Source organism: Lactuca virosa, chromosome 6 (assembly GCF_052849685.1).
Source record: "Lactuca virosa cultivar CGN04683 chromosome 6, Lactuca_virosa_CGN04683_v6, whole genome shotgun sequence".
Taxonomy (NCBI): Eukaryota; Viridiplantae; Streptophyta; class Magnoliopsida; order Asterales; family Asteraceae; genus Lactuca; species Lactuca virosa.
Genome location: NC_136431.1, coordinates 269,525,621 through 269,548,882, shown reverse-complemented (window position 1 = coordinate 269,548,882; position 23,262 = coordinate 269,525,621). Strand labels below are relative to the sequence as shown.

Below are 23,262 nucleotides of genomic sequence, written 5' to 3'. Positions count from 1 at the left end.
ACTCGGGAGCGAGTCGGTCCTTCGTATCCCAGTCATTTAGTAGGGAGTTTAGTGTGCCAGTGGGCGAGTTAGAGTTTCCGTTGCGAGTCTCTATCGCCAACAAACACGGGATTTCTACTTCTTTGGGTTATCGAGGGTGTGAGTTGGATATTTTCGGGGTGTCCTTTCCGATAGATTTGATTCTGATCCCCATGGGGGAGGTGTGTGTGATTGTAGGCATGGATTGGCTCAGTCAGTTCGGTGCTATGATTGACTGTGAGGGCCAGCGAGTGGTAGTTCGAACCCAAAGTGGGGGAGAACTGGTTGTATATGGTGAGGGCACCAGAGTGGGATCAAGGTTTTGTTCAGCCGCCTAGGCTCGGTAGTGTATTCAGCACGGGTGTGCGGGTTATCTAGCGTATGTGGTGGTTACGCGGGTCAGGGATCAGATTTCACTTTCAGAGGTTCCAGTGGTTAGGGAGTTTGCCGACGTGTTCCCGGAGGAGTTGCCAGGGATACCTCCGGAGAGGCAGGTTGAGTTTCGGATCGACCTGGTACCAAGTGCGGCTCCTATCGCCAAGGCGTCGTACCGATTGGCGCCACCCGAGATGCAGGAGCTGTCTTCGCAGCTGCAGGAACTACTGGGCAAGCAGTTCATTCGACCTAGTAGTTCTCCATGGGGCACACCGATCCTCTTCGTCAGGAAGAAGGACGGTTCGCACCGGATGTGCATTGATTATAGGGAGTTGAAAAAGTTGACGGTGAAGAACCGTTATCCACTCCCGAGGATAGATGATCTCTTTGATCAGTTGCAAGGGGCATCTTGGTTCTCCAAGATAGATTTGAGGTCGGGGTATCATCAGGTCCGGGTCAGAGAGTAGGACGTGGAGAAGACCGCGTTTCAGACTCGCTATGGTCATTACGAGTTCGTGGTGATGCCGTTTGGGCTCACCAACGCCCCGGCAATATTTATGGACCTGATGAATCGGGTCTGCAGACCGATGCTGGATCGCTCGGTCATCGTGTTTATAGATGATATCTTGGTGTATTCCAAGACTCGAGAGCAGCACGATGAGCATCTCAGGGAGTTGTTGGGAGTTCTGAGACGAGAGCGGCTATACGCCAAGTTCTCGAAGTGCGAGTTTCGGTTATGAGAGGTCCAGTTCCTCGGGCACCTCGTTAACCAGGATGAGATTTTGGTTGACCCGGCCAAAATCGAGGCAGTCATGCAGTGGGAGGTTCTGAAATCTCCCTCAGATATCAGGAGTTTTCTGGGATTGGCTGGGTACTACCGGGGATTCATACAAGATTTCTCCAAGATTGTAGTACCCCTCACTCGTTTGACGAGGAAGGGGGTGGATTTCGGGTGGGGTTTTGAGCAGCAGAGGGCGTTTGAGACCCTCCGTCAGCGGTTGTGTGAGGCTCCAGTTTTGACATTCCCGGAGGGAGTTGAGGATTTCGTGGTGTTCTGTGATGCATCCATCACAGGTTTAGGGGCAGTCCTCATGTAGAGGGGACGGGTGATAGCTTATGCATCGTGGCAGTTGAAGCCGCATGAGACGAGATATCCTACTCATGATCTGGAGCTGGGAGCGGTGGTGTTCGCTCTCAGGATATGGAGACATTACTTATATGGGGTTCGTTGTACCATATATACGGATCACAAGAGTTTGAGACACATCATGGATCAGCCAAACCTGAACATGAGGCAGCGCAGGTGGCTGGATGTAGTCAAAGACTACGACTGCGAGATCCTTTACCACCCCGGTAAAGCGAATCTGGTTGCGGACGCTTTGAGCCGCAAGTCAGCTGGGTCTTCCATTCCAACAGTATGTATGAGGATAGCGGTGGATTCTCCGCTTGTGAGTTTGATCAGAGATGCCCAGGTTGAGGGCATGCGACCGGAGAACTGCAGGTTGGAAAGGATCAAGGGTGAGAACACCCGGTTTGTGGAGGATAGCCGAGGATTATTGACCCGGTGCGATCGGGTATGGGTTCCGATGTCTGGTGGAGTCAGACAGACAGTCATGGAGGAGGCTCATAAGTCTCACTTCTCTATTCACCCCGAGGGCCACCAAGATGTACATGGATTTGAGTTTGAGCTACTGGTGGCCGTGCATGAAGCGAGAAATCACTTGGTACGTCGAGAGGTGCTTGACCTGTAGGATGGTCAAGGCCGAGCATCAGAGGCCGCATGACAAGCTGCAGCCCCTGGAGATTCCCATGTGGAAATGGGAACAGATCACGATGGATTTTATTACCAAGCTGCCGAGAACGGCAAAGGGGTTTGATGCTATATGGGTCATCGTGGATCGATTGACCAAGAGTGCCCATTTCTTGGCCATACGGGAGAGTTCGTTGGCCGAGAAATTGGCCGACATATATGTCCGTGAGATCCTTGCTCGCCATGGGGTTCCGGTCTCCATTGTCTCCGACCGGGATGTTAGATTTACCTCCCGCTTCTGGCAGAAGTTCCATGAGGAACTAGGCACGCGGTTGCACTTCAGCACAACATTTCACCCCCAGACAGACGGCTAGAGCGAGCGGACCATTCAGACCCTCGAGGATATGTTGAGGGCATGTGTCATTGACTTTGGTGGGAGCTGGGATTCCCACCTACCGCTTGCAGAGTTCGCCTACAACAACAACTATCATTCCGGCATTGACGCCCCGCCTTTTGAGCTCTTGTACGGGCGGAGATGTCGCACCCCGGTTTGTTGGGGTGAGGTCGGACACAGGGTGATGGGTCGGACGGAGATAGTCTTGCAGACTACCGAGAAGACTCAGCAGATTAGGCAGTGGCTGCAGACCGCTCAGAGTCGGCAGAAGAGTTACGCCGACCAGCACCGATCTGAGTTAGAGTTTCAGGTCGGTGATATGGTACTCCTGAAGGTCTCGCCCTAGAAGGGTGTGATCCGCTTCAGGAAGAGGGGAAAATTGGGTCCCCGATATATTGAGCCGTCCAGGATCATTGCCAGGATTGGCAAGGTGGCATACAAGTTAGAGCTTCCGGAGGAGCTTAGTCGGATTCACAGCACCTTCCACGTTTCGCAATTGCGAAAGTGCGTTATGGACCAGGAGGCGGTGGTATCACTGGATGACATTCAGGCCGATGAGCGCCTGAACTATATTGAGAGGCTCGTGGCCATATTAGAAAGGAAGGTGAAGATTCTACGGAACAAGGAAATACCTTTGGTGAAGGTACAGTGGGAACATCGGAGGGGGTCCGAGTGGACGTGGGAGCCAGAGGCAGATATGCGGGAGCACTATCCGGAGTTGTTCGCCGCGGTAGACTTCGAGGACGAAGTCTAGTTCAAGTGGGGGAGAATTGTAACGCCCCGATTCTCAGGTATCAATTTTATATAAGAATTTTCTTGATTTCAAGGTCTATTCGACGAGTTGGTTGCCCTACTCGTCGAGTAGCAGCGGGTTTGTCCGCATGTTTTAGTGACCTACTCGCCGAGTCCAAGAAGGGACTCGACGAGTAGGAGCTGGAGGATGAAACCCTAATTTCCGGGGTTTTGCACCCTATTTAAGGATCACTTATTCCCCCTAACCTCACTTACTGCCTCCCTCGAATTCATAAACCCTAATTATGCTTTCCCTCTATTTTTGTGTGCTTCTTATCTTGAAATAAGATCTTTGGAGTAAAGGGGCTTGGAGTTCAAGAAGTTTGAAGCAATGGGCTGTTTTAGATCTAGATTCTTCTCTGTTTTGGCACTGTTTTGAAGGTAACAAGTTGCTACCTTGACTCTCCTTTAGTTAGATCTCTTCATTTATGGGTTTAGAGCCCTTTTTGGGGTTTTGAGGTGGTTCTCCGTTTTGGGTTAAGATCAGAGGTTTGCAACCTCAGATCTGGACCCCTTTAGTCCCTCTTTGTCATAAAGTATCAGTCTTTGTCAAGCTATGACCTTTCCTCTACCTTAAGCCACTCCTTTAGCTTGTTTTGGGGCATAATCACGCCCTAGGAGCTTAGATCTGCAATATGGAGCCTTTGCATGGCTTAGAAAGCACCTGTAAGGATGGAGGATTGAAGGGACTCGGCGAGTCGCATGGTAGACTCGGCGAGTCACATGAAGATGGTCATGAACTCGACGGGTTGGACGAACAACTCGGCGAGTCCGATGAATATTGTCGTAAACTCGACGAGTCAGTAGAGTGACTCGGCAAGAGGGTTAATTATGCAAGGAACTCGACGAGTGTCTAGTTGCACTCGACGAGTTCAGCTCAACATGGTCTGTTGACCTTGACAGTTGACTTTGACTTTGACCATGGGTTGACTTTTGGACTTTTGGGGGCATTTTGGGAACTTATGAACATGGTTGTATGGCGATTATAGGTGGTGGGGTTTTCGGCTGTGATTCGAGAGGGTGAGCTTATCTTTCGAGTCGACATTTGCAAGGTGAGTTATCCTCACTATATCAACTGGGTCTAAGGCACCAAGGCCGGCCCTTTATATATTGTATCGGGATTATGGCATGATATGTTTATTGATTACATCCTGGTAGTTAGGATAATGGTATGCTTATGCTTAGCGACCTGGTTAGGTCAACGTCCTGGTTATAGGATAATGCTATGTTAGTGACCGGTTAGGTCTGTATCCCGGTTATTGGGATGTTGCTATGACTAGTGATATGTTAGATCGGTTTGACTATTATATGATATGAGCTAGCGTGTGGTATTTATGTGCACATGTTCATTGATTGGGGGTTGGGTTGAGGCGGTCCTGCTTTATGTTGTAGGCCAACACACCCGAGGAGCGGTCCGGATAGGCTGTAGGCCCTACGAGGCGGTCCAGTTATGCCTAAGGCTCGAGAGCGGTCCAGATTGGATGTAGGCCCTGTGAGGCGGGTTCAGTCAGGCTGAAGGCTCATTATGCATGCTGATCTGAAAATGTTATTTGTTGTGGTTATTTTGGTATGGAGTTGGTATTTTGGGGGAGCTCACTAAGCTATCGGGCTTACAGTTTCAGTTTATTGTTTTAGGTACATCAGGGGATCACGGCAAGGCGAAGGCATGATCGTACAGCTCCTCATGGTCTGTTTATGTTTATGGGAAAACTCTGATGTTAGATATTTTGAAAACAACTTTGTAATGATGATTGGTTTTTAAATGTTTTGAAAAAGTTTTAAATTGGCATGAAATTTTTGGGTGTTACATATATTTTCGAAAATAGGGAAACATGTAATATGAGACTAGAATGTTTGTATTGCTCACAACTGTTTAATACAAAATTTCAATTTTTTAGACGCATTTCTAAGGTTGCAGTTTGAGCTGTTTAATTTGTTTGTCAGATTACATATTTGGAAGTAAGATACCATCTGGTACCTTATAATAGTTGAAATGAACTCATTTATTTCATATAAGATACAATAAAACTCAATGAGTCAAATTACCAAGAGATTTACTGTGAACTTGACCGTTCATAGTCTTTGACCTAAATTCCGGGATGTCATATTACCTCCCCGTTAAGGGAATTCGTCCCGAAATTATTAAGTTCTAGGATACTTTGTTCTACTATTATTTTGTTACAGTAGTGGATGGAGCATCACTGAAAAATTGCGGATACTTTTGTTTCATATGGTCCTCACGTTCACAAGCAAACTACGACCCTCTACGAGAGTTCTATCTGACTTTTACAATAGGAATGTGGCTTTGTTTGAGGCTTTTGATTTCTTGATCCATGATCTCCACCGGTTTCTTCATGAACTGAGGTTTAGTGTTGACCTGGATCTCATCGAGTAGAAAAGAGAAGGTTCTCATTAGAGAGACACTTCTTAATATTAAACACATGGAATGTATCGTGAACTTTATGGAGCTTGCCGAGCAGCAGGTTCAGGATGTTTTAGCTGTGACCATTCGGGCCACATGAGCAGGGATTGCCCAAGAGGGCTCTGGTTTGCTTTTATTGCAATCAGACTAGCCATAACAGGCCTATTGTTCAAGATTGTCTGGGGGGACAGTGGTGACGCCTACTCCAGCCACCTTGAGGATTACCGATGGCCGTCAGGGCAAGGCGGAGGCTCCTATGGTGTCGAGCAGGGCTTTTCGGTTGACCACCGATGAAGCCCGTGCAGTGCCGGATCTAGTTACTAGTATGTTTTCTAACCCTATCTTTTATAGCTTTTCCTTGTTTATGCTTATATTTATTATGATCTTGTATTGGGACCTTTTTAGTCAACGGTTTGTCTTTTCATGTTCTGTTTGATTCGGGGGCTACCCGATCCTTCGTATCTCTTGCGCTCTACAAGAAGTTTTGAGACACTCCAAGGACTTTGGATTCCCATCTAGAGGTGGAGATTGCGGAGAACCGTACCGTGAGTGCTTCGAGGGTGTTTCGTGGGTGTGTCCTGTTTAGCGAGAGGTTCTTTATTGATTTGGTGCCGAACCCCTTGGGAGGGTTGAAGGTTATCATCGTGATCGATTGGTTAGACCCTAATGGGGCTGTTCTTGATTGCGAGCGGCAATTGGTGAGAGTTCGAACCCCAAGTGGGGGAGAACTGGTTATTACAGGTGAGAGAGCTTCGCATGGGCCAACTCTCTGTTCAGCTGCAAGGGCTAGGAGATATCTGCAACGAGATTGTTCTAGGTTTCTAGCTTATGTTTCAGACACACAGATTGAGGCCACGACAGAGTTACGCAGGGTACCCATTGTGAGGGATTTTCCTGATGTTTTCCCTGAGGATTTGCCGGGAGTGCCTCCCGAGAGGCAGGTTGAGTTTCAGATTGATTTGGTGCCTCGTGCGGCTCCGATAGCCAAGGCGTCGTATCGCCTAGCACCACCTGAGATGCACGAGTTGTCTACGCAACTACATGAGCTGCTAGACAAGGGTTTTATTCGTCCGAGCTGTTCTTCGTGGGGAGCACCGATCTTATTTGTGAAGAAGAAGGACGGTTCGCACAGGATGTGCATTGATTATTGGGAATTGAATAAGATGACGGTGAAGAACCGTTACCCACTCCCGAGGATTAATGATTTTTTCGATCAGCTCCAGGGTGCATCTTGGTATTCAAAGATTGATTTGCGAGCAGGGTACCACCAGATGAGGGTCAGGGATGAGGATGTGTAGAAGACAACCTTCAGGACTCGTTATGGTCATTACGAGTTCGTGGTGATGCCCTTCGGGCTCACCAATGCACCCGCATCGTTCATGGATCTCATGAACCGGGTCTGCATGCCGATGTTGGATTGATCCGTGATTGTTTTCATTGATGATATTTTGGTCTACTCCAAGACCAAATAGCAGCACGAGTAGCATTTGCGAGAGGTGTTGGAGACCTTGAGGAGGGAGAGGCTTTATGCCAAATTCTCCAAAGTGAGTTTTGGTTACGCGAGGTACAGCTTCTGTGACACATCGTCAACCAGAAGAGAATCTTGGTTGACCCGACCAAGAACGAGGCTGTGATGCGTTGGGAGGTCCCGAAGACCACATCAGAGATTCGAAGTTTATTGGGTCTTGTTGGGTATTATCAGAGATTTATCCAAGATTGGTGTGCATTTGACCCGCTTGAAAAAGAAAAATGTGATCTTTTGTTGGGGGCCTGATCAACAGTTGGATTTTGAGTCTCCGAGGCAGAAGTTGTCTGAGGCCCCGATTCTCGTGTTTCCCGAGGGTTTGGATGATTTTGTGTTTTTCTACAACGCCTCTATTTCGGTTTTGGGAGATGCTCTTATACAGAAGGGTCACGTGATTGCTTATGCTTCGAGGCGACCATAGCCTCACGAGGCGAATTACCCCATGCATGATTTGGAATTGGTGGATGTGGTGTTTGCCCTCAAGATCTGGAGGCATTATCTGTATGGGGTTCGGTGTACTATCTACACCGACTAGAAGAGTTTGAAGTATTTGATGAATCAGCTAAATTTAAATATGCGGCATCAGAGGTGGTTGGATGTAGTGAAAGATTAGGATTGTGAGATCCTGTACCACCCTGGGAAGGCCAATGTGGCGGCCGATGCTTTGATCTGCAAGGCGGCAAGCTCACTTATCCGAGATATTTGTTTCAGGATGACTGTCACTTCGCCTATGATGGATTTGATCAAGAAGGCTCAGGTAGAATGATTGAAAAAGGAAAATTGGAAGATCGAGTGGATTAGAGGGCAAATTCCTTTATTTGTTAGAATCAGTCGGGGGTTGTTGACTCAGTGTGGTAGGCTTTAGGTTCCGACATAAGGTGGGTGGAGACAGACATTTTTGGAGGAGGCGCATAAATCAAAGTTTTCTATCCATCTGGGGGCCACGAAGATGTATCGAAATTTGAGGTTGAGTTACTGGTAGCCCTGCATGAAGAGGGACATAACTTGGTTTGTTCAGCGGTGCCAGACTTGTAAGAAAATCAAGGCAAGCACCAGAGACCCCACGGTAAGGTGCAACCGTTACCCATTCCCATGTGGAAGTGGGAGGAGATTACTATGGACTTCATCACAAAATTGCCTAGGACGGCACATGGTGTTGATTTTATTTGGATCATCATGGACAGATTGACCAAGAGTGCACATTTCATTCTGATTGCAGAGAGCGTATCTGCGAAGAAGCTAGCTGATGTTTATGTCTGGGAGGTGGTTGTTCGGCAAGGGGTGCCAGTTTCAGTGGTCTCGGACCGGGATGTCCGTTTCACCTCTAGGTTTCGGAGGAAGTTTCATGAGGAGTTGAGTACTCAGTTGCATTTTAGTACATCATACCACCCTCAGACCGATGGCCAGAGCAAGAGGACGATCCAGACACTCAAAGATATGCTTTGGGCTTGTGTGTTGTATTTTGGAGGTAGTTGGGATACTTACCTTCCACTGTTCGAGTTCTCCTACAACAAAAGTTCTCATGCGAGTATTGACCGACCACCATTTGAGATGTTGTATGGGAAGAGGTGCAGGACCCTAGTTTGATGGGTGTGAGGGTTGTCATCGGGTCATGGGAAGCACTGAGGTGATGCTTAAGACTAGAGAGTTGATTCAGCAGGTGTGCGACAGGTTGCGGGCCGTGCATAGTCGACAGAAGAGTTTTGCTGACCGATGTCGTTCGAAGCTTGAGTTTCAGGTGGGAGACTTGGTGCTGCTGAAGGTGTCACCTTGGAAGTTTTTTAGGACAAGGACCTTTAAGTGTATACAATTTCACATCTCTCATGAGATTGTCTCTCGGTACATGAACACATTCATTGATGTTGTATCTATTGAATGTTCTTATTTTCTTAAGTCATTAAAAAAAATGACAATTCATGGTAATGAGAGTGGATTTTATATCTACAAAATTTTAACAAAATTCATTTAGTATTTTCAATATTTAATCTTCAATAGTTAATACCCTTTTAGTTTCCAAAAACATTAATTATCAAAGTCTGGGATCCAAGTTGCACAACAAATAAAATGGTTAGAGGACCTTTATCCCATTCATTTGAATCCAACCTGGTAGATATCGACTATCAATTATATTCTACTATATAATTCATATATTTATGACATCACTAATAAAAAATTTAATTAGACATGTTTGATCCCATATATGCCTCAGAACTCTCTTGCTTATGTGACATTTATCACAAAAGATTTATGATCAAATCATCCAATTTGAAAAACTTGTGTAATCGGCCTATAATTTGGTTATAGAAATCATGAATACACCTCGGCCATCAGAAGATAACAATAAGAGGTTAGGTGAACTTTATCCCACTAGTGCATACAAGAGATGTGTGAGTGTTCTTCAAAAAGGATTCCATAGATTTGAGGTTTATAAGGGGTCTTTCTTGTTTTTATATTTCTAATTAAAAAAAATATTAGATCATAGTTATTGCACGCATCCAATAAATCATGGTATACTTTTAAAAAAATATTATTTCATGTAAAATCACACATCAACAATGTTCTTTTATAAAATCCGGTTTTATAAAATTGACGTGATCAAATTTTAATAGCTAGTATCAAGTTCGACGTGTGAGCGCTTTAGAACATTTGTAAACCTTTTAATAAAACTTGATTTTATAAAATAAGGTTTGGAGTTTGATAACTTTATAAATCTCTATTTTAAACTTATATAATTTTAATTTGGAAATTTTACCAATTTCAAGTTTTAACGAAAAAACTTGTTTTAATTTTTAAACTATTTTGCCATCTTATGGTAAAAAGGTAAATTTCATTAAAACCAAACTCCTTTATGATGTTTATTTATGCTCAAATATTATTTTTCATTTCAAAACCTAATTTATCAACCATAACACAATAATATAAACATAAATATAAAACAACACAAACATGCTAAAAACATATGTGCATAAAACAACCAACTATTGATATTTTTGTGAGCCATCACAAAATGTCAAGTCCATTCCTAAATGGACATTTAAAGAAACCAAAAATATTCTAGTAATGTTTTTGTGAGCCATCACAAAGTGTTGCAGAAAGTGTCGCAAAAAGGACCAGCAGCCCTAAAAGAGTCTGCCAACATAAACACTTTAGCGACAGTTTGCAGAGGTGTTGCAACTTTCCCTGCACACTTCAAAGTTGCGAAAATCACCTTTTGGTCTTCACAAAATGGTTCCATCTTCATTTCTTTTTACATTTTCATACAATTAAATTCTTTTTAAAAACTAATCTATTACTTAATAAAATAAATGAAGAAACTAATCTATTTAATTATTACACATTGTCACACCCCCCGACCGAGGCGGCAAAATACACTGGGTTGTGAGACTAAGTTCATTGATCATAGGTAAACTGAATATATAGCACAAGTACAAAAATAAATAATATGACATTCGTATTCCATCTTGATGTTTGAATTCAAGGTTTTTACCGATAATAATAGTACATGAATTGCCTTAACAGATAAGCATATAATACAACAACAAGTAGACTACGCCAACTGTAATCCAATCCATCTTAAATGTATTTTTAGTGATTTCATGAGAATACATGTAGTTTTGAGGGTCAACACAAGGTTGGTGAGTGTTACAGGTTTTCTGCTAACAACAATAATACCTTTAAAAGTCTAAAAAGTATTTTCTTTGTATGTATAACAATAGTTAAAATGGTGTTTTCAATGAGTCTTTAAAAGCCAAAATGTATATTTTGTATAAGTAAATCCATACTTAAAACTATGTTTGTAATGAATCTTTGAATGTCCTTGAAAACTAAACTGTACTGTTACATAAGTAATTTCATACTTAAAATAGTTTTGAAAGCAACCAAGCCCATGGTTTGTAGTGAGAGAGAAAGAGGGAGAGATTCCAGTTAATGTTTATAGTGAGTCCTATAACTGAGCTATGTGACTGCATGTACCCCTTATAACGCTTCATTGGACGTTGTAGTAACAATTATAAACACTTATCACCCGCTTCGATTGACCGGTTGAGGTTGTAGCTAGCAACCGTAGGTGGGGATGTCAATCCTATATAGATCTATACATATGTATCTTGCTCCGAAGATTAACGGTTATAGTAGTGTGGGTATGTTAAGTGTTTAGACTCAGCTAATGAATATAGTCTCACTAAAAAACCCTTAACTAAAAAGTATGTGAATAGCTCTCAACCCTAACTTAATTGTGGTTAAATCAATAGGCATAATGAATTTCATTGTATAAAGTTTATGAAAGCCGAGTATGCTTGGTATGCATGTAAACATGTATTGTACTCGCTTTTATGAAGATGTATGTTTCAAAGTAATGAACATATGTACATGTATAAACTTTATGTATTTAAACATATAAATGTACATGAATAGTAATAGTTTGAATCCTTGAAATACTACAAAGTTTTATAACGTGCTTGATATACTATACAATGTCACATAAAAATCATATATTTTTGTATCATTCAACATTTGTTGTGTGGATTAGTTATTTCACCGTAAAATAACCATAATACGTATACGACAAGTTTATACTACTTTATTTGTAACAATATGTTACATTGTTAAATAACATTTTTATAAACTATACTGGTTGTATTTTCGCATAAAAGGATAATTTGTTTGTATAAACGAAGTATACCGGCACATGGGAGGATCTATTTTGAATAAATGGTTCAGTGTTTGGGGTTGGCACTAATTTTGAATACATGATTTAATAAGGAGGTTAGTTTGGTCATTTCACAAGCTAAATGAAATTAGGGCTTTTAAGCCCCCGTCTTCATCATTTGTTGATCGAGTAAAGGAAAAAAAACGGAATGAACGAATGCATATAGAATGAAGGAGGCAAGTGATCGTAGGCAGATGAATGAAGACGGTCGGAAGGAAAGCACGAAGCGGTGGTGCTGCATCCGGGCCCTTGCTCATCGCAGGTCATGAAGAGGACCGAAGGAAGAAGAAACTGGCAGGCGGAGAGGTTTCGTCGGTCGATACGCAAAGTGGGAGGTGTCTCCGAGGTCTACGAGGCCGAAGGAATGAGGGTAGATGTTGCTAGGTTGATTGTGGTCTCGGTAGGTGCAACGAGGGGCTGGTCAAGCAGTCTCTCGGCCGCTTGATTCGGCTGTGGTAGCGAGGTACGGAGGGACTCCGGCTATGAGGTGACAAATCGATTTGGAGATGGAGGGTCCTGCTGCTTCTGATTCTTTTTTTCTCTTTTTTTTTACAGAAATCAATGGAGTTTTGGTGTGTGTTTGGGTTTGATTTTTGACATGGAATGGAATGAAGAACGAATGATGGTGATGTTGCTCTTTTCTTTGCATTGGACACGAAAACACACACTTCAGTGGTGTGTTCTTGGCTAGAAATGAAGAAAAAGAAGAAAGAAGAGAGATGAGGTGAAGCTGTGAACGATTGAAGGTAGTGTTAAGGATAAAATTTCACAGATTTCTCTATGATTTGGTTGCACCGTTGAGATCCGTTTTGAGTGTTATTCTTCTTTTGCTTGAATGATCAGTAGATGGAATGGCTGCAGTCGAGGGACAAATAGAAGAAGAAGAAGGCCTTTGCGTGTGATTTTGTTTAAGATGAAACTTGGAAGCAATCTCTATCTCTAACTTACCTGTTAATATTTACTTCATAATTGATTTGATTTTTGATGGGTGTTGCTAAATTGACAACTTTAGAGTTTAGACACTCTCCAAACATTTTTATTAAAAGTCAACTTATGATAAACTATTTATAATTTATTTTTTCGGAAAACAATACAAATTCAAACAATAAAAATATCTTAAAAATCAAATAGACTGTCTATATGAGTTTGTATTTGGTTGAATTTGGGTATGTATTGATGAGTATATATATATATATATATATATATATATATATATATATATATATATATATATATTATAGATTTTATATACACTTCAAGATTTAATAATATTGTGTATATGTATTTGTTGTAGTCGTTTTATGACAATAACACGTACATAACAATTTTACACTCTCATATTAAGAGTTTATTATGTATGTTTGTGAGATATATAAAGGCTTCGAAATTTGTACATAATCAGTGTCCAATTTGTCGTATAAACTGTTAATTGGGATTTGGAAATGTTATATGACATGCATAAATATCTATATATTTAGTGTTCTTATATAATTTTAATTATATAACATATATACATTGTGATTACATGATTGACTATTTATCATATGCAATATGAGTTTATAAAAATTATAGCAAATACATAATAGATTTTTGAAAAATACGTTCCCCACACATATATGTATATAGATGTACATGATTTTAGAAATTTTAAGTTATCTCTTAACTAACATTCACAATAACTGATTAACTGGATTGGATAATAATATATTATTTCTAGAATATATTGCCAATAATTGAAATCATATCGAAATCAATAGTTTAAGGTTTCACGATTTACTGATTCAAAACGTGTAATTTTTTCGACTTCTACAAATAGTCTTACTAAAAATATTTGAAGTATGAAATTAAAGACTATGACCTGATTCCAAAAGCGTTCTCGAAATTTCCATCTGAGGCGTGCAAGTCCCTCAAAGGATAGAAATGGTTTTAGCAAATTTAAGAAAATCAATATTATACTGGTTTGGATTTTAAAAAGGTCGTATAGTTTTCATACGAACTTCATTTTGGACGTTCTTTATATTTTAAAAAACAGGGAAACATGCAATACGAGATTAGAATGTTTGTATTGCTCACAACTGCTTAATACGAAATTTCAGTTTTTTAGACGCATTCCTAAGGTTGTAGTTTGAGTTGTTTGATTTGTTTGTCAGATTACATATTTGGAAGTAAGATACCATCCGGTACCTTATAATAGTTGAAATGAACTAATTTATTTCACATAAGATGCACTAAAATTGAGTGAGTCAAATTACCAAGAGATTTACTATGAACTTGATCGTTCATAGTCTTTGACCTAAATTACGGGATGTCATATTACCTCCCCGTTAAGGAAATTTCACCCCGGAATTATTAAGTTCTAGGATACTTTGTTCTACTATTATTCCGTTCCAATAGTGGAGGGAGTAGGGGTGTAAACGAGCCGAGTCGAGCCGAACACTATAAAGCTCGAAGCTCGACTCGACAAAAATACTCGAGCTCGAAGCTCGGCTCGAACTCGACTCGAGCTTTGATTTTAAACTCGAGCTCGGGCTCTTGAAATACTCGACAGTCTCGAGCTCGGCTCGGCTCGGCTCGACTAATATATGTATATATTTTTTAAAATCACTAAATTAAGTAATAACTATTAAAACATTCCATATTCTAATGTCCAAACTACCAAAAAAAATCACAATTAAACGTCTAATATCAATAAAACATCACCCATAGTCCATATATGTCATAAGTTTTACATATTTTCAAAATACCAAAAATAAACAATCTTTAATGCAAAATAGCATCAACCATTCAAGCATCTATGTCGTTTTTGCATACTTTCAAAATACAAAAAATAAACATTTTTCAATGCAAAACAACTTTTAAGACTTCAAAACTATACCAACTCAGCACCAAAACAGCTTCTTCAGCTTCTACCTGATGAAATAACAACAAACAACAATTATTTAACAGCTATGTAACCTAAAAACAACACAAGAATCAGTAAAAAACAACAAAATAAATGCAAAATATACAACAAAAAAACTGCCAAAAACCAGAAAAATCAGAAAAAAAAACCACAAAAAGCTGCAAAAAAAGGAAAAAAACAGCAAAAAAAATATTTAACAGCAAACAACAATTATTTAACAACTATTAACCTAAAAACAGCATAAAAATCAGTAAAAACAACAAAAAAAAACTGCAAAAGAAACAATAAAAAACTACCAAAAACCATAAAAACAGTAAAAAAACTACAAAAAGCTGCAAAAGAGAAAAAAAAACAGCAAAAAAAAAAATTTGTTTTCAACATTTTAAATAAACTTACTTATCATAGAATGGGAAGATTGATCTCCATTTGTTGCTTCTCTTTCTGAAATGTATAAACACAAGAATAATAAATATAATTGAAATTATAAAAACACATTAAAGGTGATGAAAAACAAATAATCATGCCTTTTTTTTCTTTTCAAACCATAGAGGCTTCGACACCAATCTCCACCACAAAGTAAGACTTCTACCGTTTCAGTAGCCAAGGATGCTCTATATGTGTCAATAACTCTACTACCCGCACTAAAAGTAGCTTCCGATGCAACAGTGGTGATAGGAATTGCAAGTATATCTCGAGCCATACGTGACAATATACGATACTTTAACGAATTTGACCGCCACCATTGTAAAACATCAAATGGTATTGGATCCTCTTCACAAATGTAACAACTCTCTTCAAGATAATTATCTAAATCGGATTTTTGTCGTTGTATATTTTCAACTGTTCTTACAAATTGAGCGAACTCAGACCAACCAGAAGATGAAGCTTGAATAGTCACATTGTTTCCTCTTAAACCAACACTTTCGCCATTTCCTTCACCACTACTAGAGTAATACTCATATGCATATTCTTTATACAATTCATATAAAGCTTTTTTCACTTTGTCTATATTTTCACAAGCTTCATTTTCAGGATACATCCTAGGAAAGCAAAACTCAATAACCCTCATTTTGCACCTAGGATCTAAAATAGCACCAATAGACATCATTAAGTTGCAATCTCCCCAATATTTATCAAATTTTTGTTTCATGCACTTAACCATGTCATGAACAAACTCATCTTCGTTAGAATCTTCAAACTTCTTATCCAACAAAACTTTCACTCTAAAAATTTCATTAAGAAATAAGTTTGAAGTCGGATACTCACTCCCAGAGATGATATTAGTCGCAGAGTCAAAAACTTCTAAGATTTCACATACCTTTTCCACCTTCAACCAATCATCATTGCTAGGACAACAAAGATAGCGTGGCTATCTTTCTTTGTACATTGGAAACACCTCTTTAAATTTGATTGCAGCCGACAACATTTGATATGTTGAATTCCATCTTGTCTTGCATTCAAGAATAAGTTTTCTATGTGGCAATTGCAACTGTTGCACAATCTCAGAAAACAAATTAAGTCTCCCTTCATTTTGATTGATAAACGTGACAGTTTCGTGAATATCCTCAATAATATAGCTAATTCTAGAAAGTCCATCTTGAACCATAAGATTCAAGATGTGTGCACAACAACGTACATGAAACAACTTTCCTCCACAAGGCAACTTTTTAACCCTTGAAAAAGTTTCACTTAGGATCCTAACAGCCGAATCGTTATTTGAGGCATTGTCAACGGAAATAGTGAACACCTTATTCTCTATACCCCAATCCTTAAAACACTTGTAAAGATTGTCAGCAATCTCAAGCCCGCGATGAGGAGGAGGTAAGTGAATAAAGCTAAGAACACGTTTTTGTAATTGCCAATTAGAATCAACAAAATGGCCTGTAAGAACCATATACTCGATTTTCTGATTGGTAGACTTCCACATATCCGTGGTCACACTAATCTTTGAAATAGACTTTAATAAATTCTTCAGCTTGTTCTTTTCTATCTCAAAAACGTTTTCGCAGTCTTTTTTAATGGAAACACGTGAGACATTTTCCCATTCAAGCATTCCACGCTTTTGCATCATGTTAAATCCTTCTTCTTCAACAATTGTGAAAGGATGCTCGTGCATAAGTATCCAATGCGCAACAGACTCTCTCATTTTCATCATATCAAACTTTCCATCAGTAAGGGCGGGAGTGACATGTTTTTCTTGATTGCATCCTGAATCAGCTGCTTGCCAAGTGATCTTTTGTTGTTTCAAGTCATGAGCTGCTTTTGGGCCACATATCTTCAAGTGTCGTTTCAAATGACTAGTACTCGAGCTTGATATTATGGCGAGTCGACCTTTACAAAATCTACACTGTGCTTTCATAGTCCCATTAGGCATCTTAACTTCAGTAAAATCTGCCCATACTGGAGAAGTCTTTGGTCTTTTCTTCTTTTGAAAATGGGAACTCCCTTCATCTGCATTTTCTTCATTGTTTGTAGAATGGGTGTTTCTGTCATTTACCAAACCATCATTCTCTTGTTGCGAGTTTGGAGCTGATGAAATATCAGAAGGTGTGTTTGATTCCATCTGCAAATCAGAAAAGTTACCACACAAAAAAATACATTAATACTTCAGCCAACAAAAAAACATTAATATTTCAGCCAACAAAAAGAAAAGAATTGAGCTGTTCTATCTTAAAATTTAGCAACAGAAATCCAGAATCAGAATCATAAACAGTGTTCAGCAAGCTTGCATGATACTGAAACAATAAATTAATTTTTTTTGTGTAAGCCTAAATGGTAATAAAACTGATATGAAAGTACTAATGGCTTAATAATGACAAGATCCAAACAAGATTTCTGTTATCACATCTGCAATATATCTTATTCAGGTATGTAATTCGAATTCCCATACTCAATTTTTCCCTTTTGAATTCTTAAATCACATAATAAGATCAAACAATTATCATGTTTTATAGATTACAGATTAAAAATCAAATGATTACTGTAAGAGACTATCACTTACATACACATGGACTATTACTGTAAGACACAAAAGGAACTAAAAGCTGGAAATCGAATATTACTGTAAGAAAAAGAAATCGAATATTGCTGTAAGAAAAAGAAAGAAATATGGACTTACATTCAATCGTATGTATGTATGTGTCGTTCTCCGTTCTTACTCAGCAGTCAGCAACAATCGATGAACTAAAGGCCGGCGATTATGAATGGTGGACCAGCGGCGACGAGCACAGATAGTGCACCGGCAGGCGGCAACCGGTATGTGGAGCAGTGCAGGAGGTGCCGGCGATCTGCGAACGGCGATCTGCGTTTTTCGAATTGTGAAGGATTGAAGGTCTGAACGAACGATAGGGGTCAGGGCCTCAGGGGATAAGGCGAATAGCGAATTAGCGATAGCCGATACCGATAGCTAAGTGAATGAAGGTTTAAGGGTTTTTTTGGGTTTGGGAATTAGGACTTTAGATGGATCATGGATCGACGGATAGGGATATCACTTATCAGGCATTTTTTTTTTAGTTTTTTTTTATTATGTTATTAATGATTAAGAATTAATAAATTAAAAAAAATGGCATATATGTAAATTACATTAAGCTCGACTAAGCTCGCGAGCCGTACAAGATGAGTATTTTAGTACTCGAGCTCGGCTCGATAAGGTACCCGAGTAGCTCGAGCTCGAGCTCGGCTCGATTAAGGTCGAGTCGATTTCGAGTATTTTTCGAGTCGGTCTCGAGTTTCTCACGAGTTGGCTTGTCTCGCTTACACCCCTAGGAGGGAGCATTACTGAAAAAATTGCGGATACTTTTGTTTCACAAGTAAACTATGACCCTCTACGAGAGTTCTATCAGACTTTTACTATAGGAATGCAACTTTGTTTGAGGCTTTTTATTTTTTGATCCATGATCTCCACCGGTTTCTTCACGAAGTGAGGTTTAGTGTTCACCTAGATCTCATCGAGCGGAAAGACAAGGTTCTCATTAGAGAGCCACTTCTTAAAATTAAACACGTGGAAGGTATCGTGAACTTTATTGAGTTATTGAGGTAAATTGAGTTTGTAAGCTACCAGACCAATGCTTGCTAGGATTTCACAAGGTCCGATGTAACGGGAGTTTAGTTTTCCTCATTTTCCACACCTAATGACACCTTTCATGGTGCGACCTTTAGTAGGGCACAATCTCTCACTTTGAATTCTATGGGTTTGAGTCTCACGTTAGTATTGCTTTTCTGCCGACTACGTGTGACCTTTAATCGTTCATTTATCTGAACGATGTTCTTCGTTGTTTCATGAATGACCTCATGGCCAGTGAGTAGAGTATCTCCAACATGCTTTATAGCCAGTTGAGTGTCTCCAACATGCTTTATAGCCAGTTAAGTATCTTCAGCATGCTTTATAGCTAGTTGAGTATCTCCAACTTCTGCACAACATAACTTAGAACGACATCTATGTCCGCATATGGCCTCAAATGGAGTGGCCTTTATGCAAGTATGATAAATATTGTTATATGAAAAATCAACTAGCGACAAGTGAGTATCCCTTGCTTTACCAAAGTCTATCACACAATGTAAGTCCCTAATCTGCTTGTGTATCAATCAGATCCGTTTGATGGTGCGGAATGCCAATCAAACGGATGATGTCAGATCGAATAGAAGAGAAGGAGAAGAAGAAGATGATGAATCTCAATGTATTAATGAATAGAATGATGATCCTTTACATGAGATTCACACACACTAAAACACACTTGTTCTTCTCTCTAGTTTCTCTCTCTAGAACACCTTCAAATGCACACACTTAAGCTCCTCTAGTGTTCATCACTCTACTCCTCACCCCTTACACCTATATTTATACATAAGAAACATGGGCTTGGTGAACATGGGCCGTAAATGGGTTACGGCCGTAAACACAACCGTAAACACGTATACGACCGTAAACACCAAGCTGTTTACGGTCCAAGACACAAAAATACATTTTCCTAGAAAAGCAAAGTATAAACCATATTTTTGACCCAACAATCTCCCCCTTGGTTTATAGCTTTCTTTTCTTTTCTTAAATGACCCAACAAGCTCCCCCTAAAAAGTAGCTGACTTTTCTTGATAATCTTCATTGGGAGCTTGGCTTCAACTTTAATCTTCAAATTCTTCACGACTTCAAGATGAACATGATGAATCTTCAATAATTGACTTCATCTTGAGCATTTGGGCATTTCTTCAAGATTTGACATTGAACGCACATTGGGTGAGGAGGCATCTTGTACTGATTCTTGAAAGATAGCGCTTTCAGCTTGAGAATCTTCAGAGAGAACGAATCTTCTGGATCACTTCAGCAGGTTTAAAGATAGCAACAGACTGATTGAGGAGGCTTCAATGCAATCCGTCACATAATCTTCAATTTCAGCTTCACCTTGCTTCTGGGGTTGAAAGATTGAATGTCGAAAGAATAATCTTCATTTCTTGCTCCTTCGAATGAGAATTCTTCGATGATCACGGATGAAGCCTTGGCTCAGAAATGTTCGACACAAACTTCCATGAGTTTCATCTTCACATGAATTCACTATTCAAGACAAAACAAAACTAAAAGAAAACTTAGCACACAATATTTTTGGGTTTTTCATATTTTCTGAAAAAGAAATAAAACAGAAATAACACTATTTTTGGATTTTTAATTTTCTGATTTTTGTTTAGTTTTTAAAATTTTTAATTCTCCCCTAATATTTAAATTAGAAGAAACTATGAACAAATTTAACAAAAATAAAAATGATATCTAACTTTAAGAGTGATTTGGGATCAAAGTTTTTAGACATCCTTTATCCGTTTATCAGTACCTCTCCCTTCATGAATAGATCTGGTCAATCGCCGGTATTGTGGTCCACTTAAACACGAGAGATTGTGACAAAATTAGGACATACTATAAGTGACAAGACAATGTGATCCTAAGTTCCTAGATAATATTCCTTAAGGACCATTCAGCTGACGACGACCAAAGATATTGTTGTCCACCTAAATTGAGCAGCGAGATCTACAGACAATCTGTAAGTGTTCAGTTTTAGTTGTATCAGAACATGTTTCCCGCTTCCTGATATGCTCCAGTAATCAAGGACTTCCAGAATACTCCTTACATCGGGTGAGCAAACAATTATTAAGAGAGAAGATAGATTTAGAATGCATATGCTATACACCCAGGTCGGATCTCTTCCAATCACGTAGAGGGTGAAACATATGACTAACTGAAGTTTTAGAGGGATTAAGAAAAAGAATGATGCATATACTGTGTACCAGGTCGGATTGTGAGTCACACAAAGGAGATAGTATATGGCTAACAGATAGAAAGAATTGCATAGATGGAGGATGCAGAGAGATAGAGTTGCATATGCTACATTCCAGGTCGGATCTTTCGATCACGCAGAGGAGGCAACATATGACTAACAGATAGAAAGAAAGAATATAACCTTCTACAGACCTAATTTATCGGAATTCACCAGTCACCCCATCAATACCGGAATTAAGGACATAATCCGCACATCAAGGAAAAGTTAATCCACAGTTCCAGATACGAGTTCTTTAGTGTACCCAGTAGATTCCCGTGTTTATCTCCCTGCTCAACCTATCCGAGCGTCGTATTGTCAGGCTAAACAAATCTAACTAGGTCAAGATTTGTCAAGTCTATAATTTCTTAAGTTCAACTCTGCCTAGTCAAGTCCATTTAGAATCTTTCGTGCCTACGGGCGTATCAAACCAGAGCATAGACCCTTCAACTTTGGGTACGTTACGCAGACTCAGATTGTCTGTTATCACTTGATAATATCACTTCCCAAAACATCTCCCTCAAGCACATTTCATAACCAACATATTTTTGGATTTTCTGATTTTCTAATGTTTTTGGATTATTTTTAAAATTTTCTAATTTTTGTTTTGTTTTTATTTCTCCCCCTAAATTTGTGCATAGGAGAGAAATGAAAGTAAATGCGCAAATTTAAACTATCCTAAAACAAAAATTAGTCTTTAAAGCGAATTAGCTTAAGAAAAACTAAGGAGTATAGAGAAGAAAACTCAAACCGTAAGTCACCGATTGAATTTACATCCAGAAGGTCTGAGAACAGCACGCGTAGTCTCAGAACAGATCCGAAAATTCTTCATGTCATTAAGCACTAACCCCGTTTGTGATCTCTTCCTTTATTTCCTTTCCCGCAAAGGACACATACTCTCGAACAATAGTTATGAATGTTGTACAGTTGAGAGATGTCCCCTATCATGTGCCTGGAACAGCCACTACCAACAAACCGAAGTCTGATGATAAGCCTCCATAGCTGCTCCGACACAGAGCGGGATCAGTTGGTCTTTGGAACCCAGTCCATTTTGAAACTGGGTCGACCTTTGTCGTCTACGCAAGATACATTCTCCCACGACATGTCCTGTTTATCACAAACAGAAGATGTAGAAATATTAGAGTCATTAGAAAATTTGGGAGAGTGAGCCTTTGGAACCTATTTGTAGTTGGGTTTAACCCATTTCCTTTTCGATCTGATGGGTGGCTCAGTACTTGCTTTTGATCTTGATGTCGGCTGTTGAGATGACTTTGATTTTGGCTTCACGGGAGCATCTCTTGGATTTGGCTTCTTGGCCGGCATTCCCTTCTTGCCCTTGGGATTCGGATTCTTGGCCTTGTAGGTTTGATTCTTGGCCTTCTGCGCGTTCCAGTCACCATGGTCTGAACATGACCTAGAGGGGTTTCTTTTGAAGTATCTCCCTCTTGGCGCGTTCTGCCACCCTTGTGCATAGTAGGGAACGTATGCGCGATTAGGACAATATCTGGCAATGTGTCCAGGTGTTCCACAGTGAAAACATGTCTTTTTCTTCACTGTGAAGTTGTTTCTTCCTGCCCCTGGTGGCGTATCTTTGCCTTGTTTCTTATTGTTCCCACAAGCACAATTGTAGGAGGCACTCTGTTTCGCTGGAATTGGTGGCCTGTATTTCTCAACAGCAGGTTGATCAGAAACAGCTGAGTTCGAAGCAACAGATTCAAAGTTCAAGGAGATGTTGGTTTGTTCAATGTTTTTCTCCTTGTTCTCATCTTCTGCTACTTTACCTGCACATGAAGTAGAAGCATTAGAATTTTCAACCTGAATACCTCCTGAAACAAAACCAGCTGGTTTGCCATATTGAAGATGTGCCTCCCTGTTAATTTCTTCCTGTGTCGTAGGGATGGATGTGTAGTTATGATTGAAAGGTGGAGGAACACTATCATACCCTAGACCCTTGTTTTGATTATCTTTGAATTTTAATTGGGTTTCAAATAAGGACTCGACTGTCTTACTTGACGCAGTATAATTTTTGAAACTAACATCTGTTTTTCCACACTTAATTTTCAAGGCGTCAAGTTCTTCGGTT

General features: G+C 40.0%; 1 long non-coding RNA gene and 1 pseudogene across 2 annotated transcripts; one reads left to right on the top strand and one right to left on the bottom strand.

Moving 5' to 3' along the window:
- Positions 1-12,003: 12,003 nt before the first annotated feature.
- On the top strand, positions 12,004-13,026 carry LOC145119073 (uncharacterized). The gene is made up of 3 exons (XR_013713647.1): positions 12,004-12,447; positions 12,540-12,730; positions 12,828-13,026. It is a non-coding gene; the product is annotated as an uncharacterized LOC145119073 (long non-coding RNA).
- Positions 13,027-14,757: 1,731 nt separating this feature from the next.
- Positions 14,758-18,219, bottom strand: LOC145121051 (zinc finger BED domain-containing protein RICESLEEPER 2-like; annotated as a pseudogene). Its single transcript, XR_013714476.1, has 3 exons — positions 18,005-18,219; positions 15,283-17,449; positions 14,758-14,894 (listed from the first exon to the last, which is right to left on the bottom strand). The product of XR_013714476.1 is annotated as a zinc finger BED domain-containing protein RICESLEEPER 2-like (transcript).
- Positions 18,220-23,262: the final 5,043 nt, after the last annotated feature.